The 8,435-nt window shown below is 41.4% G+C and overlaps 1 long non-coding RNA gene across 1 annotated transcript; it reads left to right on the top strand.

Moving 5' to 3' along the window:
* The first annotated feature begins 5,787 nt into the window (after window positions 1-5,787).
* Window positions 5,788-8,140, top strand: LOC143394453 (uncharacterized). The gene is made up of 3 exons (XR_013090700.1): window positions 5,788-6,299; window positions 6,729-6,847; window positions 7,864-8,140. It is a non-coding gene; the product is annotated as an uncharacterized LOC143394453 (long non-coding RNA).
* The last annotated feature ends 295 nt before the right edge of the window (window positions 8,141-8,435 follow it).

Genomic DNA, 8,435 nt, shown 5'->3' with positions numbered 1-8,435 from the left:
TCCATTTCCATGCAATTTCCCTTCTCTCTCCCTTGCCCTCCCACCTCTCAACCCTGTTTAATGTTAATCTTCTTCTCATGCTCTTCGTCCCTACTCTGTTCATATTTACTCTCCTTATATCAAAGAAGACATTTGGCATTTGTTTTTAAGGGATTGGCTAGCTTCACTTAGCATAATCTGCTCTAATGCCATCCATTTCCCTGCAAATTCTATGATTTTGTCATTTTTTAATGCAGAGTTATACTCCATTGTGTATAAATGCCACATTTTTTTTACCCTTTCGTCTATTGAAGGGCATCTAAGTTGGTTCCACAGTCTTGCTATTGTGAATTGTGCTGCTATGAACATGGATGTAGCAGTGTCCCTGTAGTATGCTCTTTTTAGGTCTTTAGGGAATAGACCGAGAAGGGGAATAGCTGAGTCAAATGGTGGTTCCATTCCCAGCTTTCCAAGAAATCTCCATACTGCTTTCCAAATTGGCTGCACCAATTTGCAGTCCCACCAGCAATGTACAAGTGAACCCTTTTCTCCACATCCTCGCCAGCACTTGTTGTTGTTTGACTTCCTAATGGCTGTCAATCTGACTGGAGTGAGATGGTATCTTAGGGTGGTTTTGATTTGCATTTCTCTGACTGCTAGAGATGGTGAGCATTTTTTCATGTACTTGTTGATTGATTGTATGTCCTCCTCTGAGAAATGTCTGTTCAGGTCCTTGGCCCATTTGTTGATTGGGTTATTTGTTATCTTATTGTCTAATTTTTTGAGTTCTTTGTATACTCTGGATATTAGGGCTCTGTCTGAAGTGTAAGGAGTAAAGATTTGTTCCCAGGATGTAGGCTCCCTATTTACCTCTCTTATTGTTTCTTTTGCTGAGAAAAAACTTTGTAGTTTGAGTAAGTCCCATTTGTTGATTCTAGTTATTAACTCTTGTGCTATGGGTGTCCTATTGAGGAATTTGGAGCCTGACCCCACAGTATGTAGATCGGAGCCAACTTTTTCTTCTATCAGACGTCGTGTCTCTGATTTGATATCAAGTTCCTTGATCCACTTTGAGTTAACTTTTGTGCATGGAGAGAGAAAGGGATTCAGTTTCATTTTGTTGCATATGGATTTCCAGTTTTCCCAGCACCATTTGTTGAAGATGCTATCCTTCCTCCATTGCATGCTTTTAGCCCCTTTATCAAATATAAGATAGTTGTAGTTTTGTGGATTGGTTTCTGTGTCCTCTATTCTGTACCATTGGTCCACCCGCCTGTTTTGGTACCAGTACCATGCTATTTTTGTTACTATTGCTCTCTAGTATAGTTTGAAGTCTGGTATCGCTATACCGCCTGATTCACACTTCCTGCTTAGCATTGTTTTTGCTATTCTGGGTCTTTTATTTTTCCATATGAATTTCATGATTGCTTTCTCTATTTCTACAAGAAATGCCGTTGGGATTTTGATTGGCATTGCATTAAACCTATAGAGAACTTTTGGTAATATCGCCATTTTGATGATGTTAGTTCTACCTATCCATGAACAGGGTATATTTTTCCATCTTCTAAGAACTTCTTCTATTTCTCTCTTTAGGGTTCTGTAGTTTTCATTGTATAAGTCTTTCACCTCTTTTGTTAGGTTGATTCCCAAGTATTTTTTTTTTTTTTTGAGGATATTGTGAATGGAGTGGTTGTCCTCATTTCCATTTCAGAGGATTTGTAGCTGATATACAGGAATGCCTTTGACTTATGTGTGTTGATTTTATATCCTGCCACTTTGCTGAATTCATTTATTAGCTCTAATAGTTTCTTTGTAGACCCTTTTGGGTCTGCTAGGTATAGAATCATGTCATCTGCAAATAGTGATAATTTGAGTTCTTCTTTTCCTATTTTTATGCCTTTAATTTCTTTCATCTGTCTAATTGCTCTGGCCAGTGATTCGAGAACTATGTTGAACAGAAGTGGTGAGAGAGGGCATCCCTCTCTTGTTCCAGATTTTAGAGGGAATGCCTTCAGTTTTTCTCCATTCAGAATGATGCTAGCCTGAGGCTTAGCATAGATTGCTTTTACAATATTGAGGTATGTTCCTGTTATCCCTAGTTTTTCTAGAGTTTTGAACATAAAGGGATGCTGTACTTTGTTGAATGCTTTTTCTGCATCTATCGAGATGATCATATGGTTCTTATTTTTAAGCCTATTGATGTGGTGAATAACATTTATTGATTTCCATATATTGAACCAGCCTTGCATCCCAGGGATAAATCCTACCTGATCATGGTACACAATTTTTTTGATATGTTTTTGTATCCGACACAAAACTTCTAGAACTAATAAATGAATTTAGCAAAGTAGCAGAATATAAAATCAACACCCACAAGTCAAAGGCATTTCTGAACATCAGTGACAAATCCTCTGAAAAGAGGGCTGGGGTTGTGGCTCAAGCAGTAGCGCACTCGCCTGGCATGCATGCGGCCTGGGTTCAATCCTCAGCATCACATACAAACAAAGATGTTGTTGTCTGCTGAGAACTAAAAAAAAAAAAAAAATATGAAAAAAAAATCTTCTGAAAAGAAACTAGGAAAATTACCCCATTTACAATAGCCTCAAAAAAAATAATAAAATACTTGGGAATCAACTTAATGAAAGAGGTGAAATATCTCTACAATAAAAACTACAGAACACTAATAAAAGAAATTAAAGAAGACCTTCAAAAATGGAAAGACCTGCTTTGTTCTTGGATAGGCAGAATTAATAATGTCAAAATGACCACACTACCAAAAGCACTACAGAGATTTAATGCAATTCCAATCAAAATCCCAATGCTATTCCTCATAGAAATAGAAAAAGCAGTCAGGAAATTCATCTGGAAAAATAAGAGACCCATAATAGCTAAAGCAATCCTTAGCAAGAAGAGTGCAAGTAGGTAGCAACACTATACCAGACTTTAAAATATACTACAGAGCAACAGAAACAAAAACAACATGGTATTGGCACCAAAATAGACCTGTAGACCAATGGTACAGAATAGAGGACCCAGAGACTAACTCACAAAATTACAGTCATCTTATATTTCACAAAGGTGCCAAAACATACACTGGAGAAAAGATAGCCTCTTCAGCAAATGGTGCTGGGAAAACTGGAAATCCATATGCGACAAAATGAAATTAAACCCTTATCATTCACCATGCACAAAACTCAACTTAAAGTGGATCAAGGACCTAGGAATTAAACCAGAAACACTGCACCTATTAGAAGAAAAAGTAGGCCCAAATCTTCATCATATCAGATTAGGTCCAACTTCCTTAGTAAGACTCCTATAGTGCAAGAATTAAAATCAAGAATCAATAAATGGGATAGATTCAAACTGAAAAGCTTCTTCTCAGCAAAAGAAACAATCAGTGAGGTGAACAGAGAGCCTACAGAATGGGAGCAAATGGTTTACCACATGCACGTCAGATTCAGCACTAATCTCTAGGATATATAAAGAACTCAAAAAAATTTAACACCAAAAAAACAAATAACTCAATCAATAAATGGGCCAAGGGACTCAACAGACACTTCTCAGAAGATGATATACAATCAATCAACAAATATATGAAAATATGTTCAGCATCTCTAGCAATTAGAGAAATGCAAATAAAAACTACTCTACGATTTCATCTCACTCCAGTCAGAATGGCAGCTATTAAGAATACAAATAACAATAAGTGTTGGTAAGAATGTGGAGGAAAAGGCAAACTCATACATTGCTGGTGGTACTACAAATTGGTGTAACCACTATGGAAAGCAGTATGGAGATTCCTTGGAAAACTTGGAATGGAACCACCATTTGACCCAGCTATCCCACTCCTCAGTTTATAGCCAAAGGACTTAAAACAGCATACTACAGTGATGCAGCCACATCAATGTTTAAAGCAGCATAATTCACAATAGCTAAATTGTGGAACCAACCTTGATGCCCTTCAGTAGATGAATGAATAAAGAAACTGTGGTACATATACACAATGAAATATTACTCAGCATTAAAATAAAATCATGGCATTTGCAGGTAAATCGATGGAGTTGGAGAATATTATGCTAAGTGAAGTAAGCCAATCCAAAAAAACTAAAGGCCTAATGTTTTATTTGATATGTGGATGCTGATCCATAAAGGGATGGGGGCAGGGGAGAGAATGGAAGGAATGGAGGAACTTTAGATAAGGCAAAGGGGAGGGAGGAGAAGGGAGGGGCATGGGGGTAGGAAAGAGGATGGAATGAGATGAACATCATTACCCCAAATACATGTATGAAGACACAAATGGTGTGACTCTACTTTGTGTACAACCAGAGACATAAAAAAACTGTGCTCTATATGTGTACTATGAATTGAAATTCATTCTGCTGTCATATATATATCAAATTAGAATAAATAAATTTTAAAAAATAAAAAGAGTCTGATAAGAACCACTTATTTCTGGAAGGGGCAGAGCCCCTGTATAATGACTGTTTCAAGCATGATGTCCTCAAAGGTACATATACCACATCAAGGACAGAAGCATATAGAGTTAAGTTCTTTAAACTTTCAGGCTTCTGTGAGGGTACCCAAAATATGATTAAGGGGTACAGAGGGAACATTAGAAGGCCCAATCTTTGAAGTCAGAAAGACCTAATTTATATCCCAGATTCCCCATTTCTACTTGAGTAATCTTTGGGCAAGACTTTGGGCACCAGTTTTCTTGGCAGCAAAAGAAGATAAGACCTACAGTTCTTAAGAGAATTAAATGAGACAATGGATGAGGCAGTGTCTGGCTCACAGTTAAGTGTCACTTTCTTACTCATTTCCTCTTCCCTTTTTGGATGCTAATCTTCTCTGTTATGGATGGAAGCCACCAGCCATCTTCCTGATAGAAGTTAGTCTTGGCTGGCTGTGCTATTCAGTCTCTCAATGAATATTTATTATGTAAATCAACTGTCTGGCCTTGCATTCTGCATCATACAGAGATAGAAAACAAGTTCCTGCGGCTGGGGTTATGGCTCAGCTGTAATGCACTTGCCTAGCACATGTGAGGCACTGGATTCAATCCTCAACACCACATAAAAATAAATATAAATAAATAAATAAATAAAGGTACTGTGTCCATCTACAACTAAAAAGTATTCTTAAGAAAGAAAACGAGTTCACCATCTCTGAGAAAGACTGCTATGCAAACTGGTAATTATATACCAAAAGAACCATAAGTTAATGAACCATCTTCCGGTGGAGAATGCACAGGAAGACGGCACAGAGAAGGTGATATTTCAGCCAAGATAGAAAGGGTGCTCAGCAAGCACAGAGGAGAGGAAATACTCAGCAGAGATAAAGGCACAGGCAAAACGGTGAGACTACAAAGCAGGGTAAATCAAGCTACGAAGGTTCTTGAGCACTGGGCTAAGGAGTTTGAAATAAGACTTATAGGAGACTTGAAAAGAAAGTAAAGTCATCATATTTGATTTCTGAAAATGTTTCTGTATTCCCAGTGTGGGGGCAGTTTAGAAAAGGTAAGGGTGGAGAAAGGGAGGCCAGGCTCAATTTGTTCCATTCTTCCTCTACTTTCTGTGCTCCAGTCACCGGGGCCTCCTCTGAGTTCCCTGAGTACCCAAATATCGAGCTCTGAGACTTTGCTGCTTGGATCATTACAGAGCTTCAGTTTTCTCAGCTCAAACTTTCCCTTTCCCCTCATTTCTCAATCTAGTGTGGGTCCGGTCCAATATTCTCTCTTAATCCATTCGGTATATTTTTTTTTTTTTTAAATCACAACTTGAGTCTCTAAATCTCCTTTGTGTACGCGATCAGCGTAATTTCCACGAGGGCGGAGGGATGTCCGCCCCATTCAACGCCTGGTCTCCAGCCTGGCACGGAGCTCACAGGGTGGGCGGGTGAGACCCTGGGAACAGCCGGGGTGATCGAGGCTTGACCTAAAGCAGCAGCAGCAGCCCTAACCCTGGAAGGAGGAGACTAACGCCTCAGCATGACACAGAATCTTCTTTAGGTCGGGCGCTGCGTCCTAACTGCACTACTCTACGCAGCTGGGCAGGTCAACTTCTCTTTCTCCATCGCCCTGAGTTTCCCCCTCAGTGAAATGAGAACGACATCCCTACAGCTTGAAGGAACGAACGTCCTCCAAGGCAGAAACAATAAGGCTACAGAGATGAGGCCGAGGGCCGGGGTAGCCCGTAGAACACCTGGAAGACCAGCTGACATTCCTTCCTGGAGGGCGGAAGTTACCGGGTGCAAGTCCTGACGTAAAATGAGTCCCACGTCTGCGCAGTGCCATGGTTCTTTGTCACCTCATAAAGCGTACGGTGAGCAGCTACTGCCGGGGAGCAATTTAGGGCCGTAATTATTTGCTGCTTTTGCATAAATTTGTCATTTCTCCGCACACCTCGCTACATTTATAATCGCATCTAAACTTGGAGGACTCGCGAGATTACAGGGTAGATGGCAAATCCCGTGGCGGGAAGCCAACAGGTGGTCGGGCTCACGGGCGTTAGTGCGCAGCGCCACCTGGCGAGAGGGAGGAGCCAGTGTGGAAGGCCCGCCCGCCTGTTCCGCTTTCCCGTGGGCTCCCGCCGCACAGCTGCAGAGACCTCCAGGTTACTACATTTCCCAGAGGGCTCGAGGGCAGCCTTCGATTCTGAGAACAGGTCCGCTGCTCGCTTCCCCAGTCTCAGAGTGCGAACTGTTTTAATCCAGGTTTCGCCTTTCCTCTCCTGCCTCTCAAATCCCTGCAGATCTCTTGGAAATCCAGCACCAACCCCATCTACTTAGAAGGAGGAAGACGGCGCCGCAGAGCCCTCTGGGAAATGTAGTTTCAGGACCGACTTCTGGGAAACGGAATCAGAGGGAGGCGGTGAGCTTTCGCAGCCAATTACAAGCGAGCTGGGGCGAGTCACGTGACGCGCCTTTGCTGGAACGGTGAAAGGTGGAGTCTCGGGTTCTGGGCAGTATAGCCTGCCACCTCCAGCCGTCGTCTTCTGTACTGGCGTCCCCAGTGTCTGCGCCATTCTTGTCGAACACTGCACTGGCAGCATACTTACCTACACTTGAGTTTATCCCAGCTCTTCAATGCACGCTCTGTAGCACCTCGCCCTGCTCTTCTACCCATGAAGTCTGAAACAATCAGACTGAACCACTGAGCTGCTTTATGAATTTAGTGAATAAGCCATTAATCAGTAGTCTGATCGCCTCATCTTTGGGCACTTTTTCACGATTTCTTCTCACTCCCCAGCCTTGTCCTCACCCATTACTGTGTCACTTCAGAAACTGAAGTCCTAAGACCTCTCCACATGCCCTTTATTGGTCCCTAGTTTCATTTCTTCCCCTAACCAACCTAGATTCCAAGGATCTCTCCTGCCTCCTTTTCCTTGTGTCATTCAAACATTAAAACAACTGCCTGCTTTATGTTAGCTAGGGGCTTCTGGAAGGAGAGAAACAGCGTTGTCTAATTCTAACAGGTTGGTAGTTAGTGGAGAAAAACCTAAATAAACCCCTCTGGCCTCATTGACTAAAATATCACTAATTTTGGAGGTCGCAGAAGCTGACCAGTACATTATTAGTCTCCCAATAACTTTGCAGTAGATAACACCTGAATATGGGCTACTATTACAACAGTTGCCTAGGTTACTTTTCAGAGATTTGAAGGCTGCTTTTGCTGAAAACAGACTCTATGGATGTCCGATGGGTGACATAATGCAATGAAAAGGTTTGCCATTTCTGCCTTTATTTTTTGCTGCCTTACTTTGATTCAGATTTCTACTAAACTCTTGAGTGTAGACATATGGATTATTTGAGAAATGTTCTGTCCAAAAGTATATAGCGGGGTCAATGTGACCTTGACTTTCCTAGCCTCTCTCCTCTCCCTTCAAGGTTAAAGATACACCAGCCAATTTTGCCAAGACAGGAAACACCAGATCATGAAAGAAGCAAAAAGAGGTCGCATCCTAGTTCCTGGAAGATCTCCACCTTTTCCCAGAAAAGACATGAATATTCCTCCCCTTTATTAACCTAGCTCTTTTTCTCTTATTTCTATCCTGTATCTGTAACGTCTCTAACCCACTAGAGGTGGGAAGTTGATTTGCAAGCAAAGTTCCTCCTCCATTCTTTTGGCCACTGAATAAAACCTTTGTTTCTCCTCAACAGGTAACTTTCAGAAGTTGGGTTTTCTTTGCTGTCCAGAGAACCTAGGTTCAGGAACAGTATCCCTATCGTCAAGATCCCAGATTTCAGCTAAGGCCTAAGCTCAGTGGGCTGAGTTACAGCATTGACAGGAAAGAGGCTAAACAATAAATGCCAGGATGCTACTGAGAGCCCTGGTGGGAATGCAAGTCTTTGGAAAGACTCTCTTTGTGACCTTCCACCTCACTATTAAGTCTCATGTCTCTCACGTTTGTTCTTCCCTAAGTGTATGAGAATGAAATGCAAAACAAAGCAAAATATTA

The sequence above is a fragment of the Callospermophilus lateralis genome, chromosome 3, assembly GCF_048772815.1.
Source record: "Callospermophilus lateralis isolate mCalLat2 chromosome 3, mCalLat2.hap1, whole genome shotgun sequence".
NCBI classification, from domain to species: Eukaryota; Metazoa; Chordata; class Mammalia; order Rodentia; family Sciuridae; genus Callospermophilus; species Callospermophilus lateralis.
Note: the sequence above shows the minus strand (reverse complement) of the source record. Positions and strands in the feature narration are given on the sequence as shown.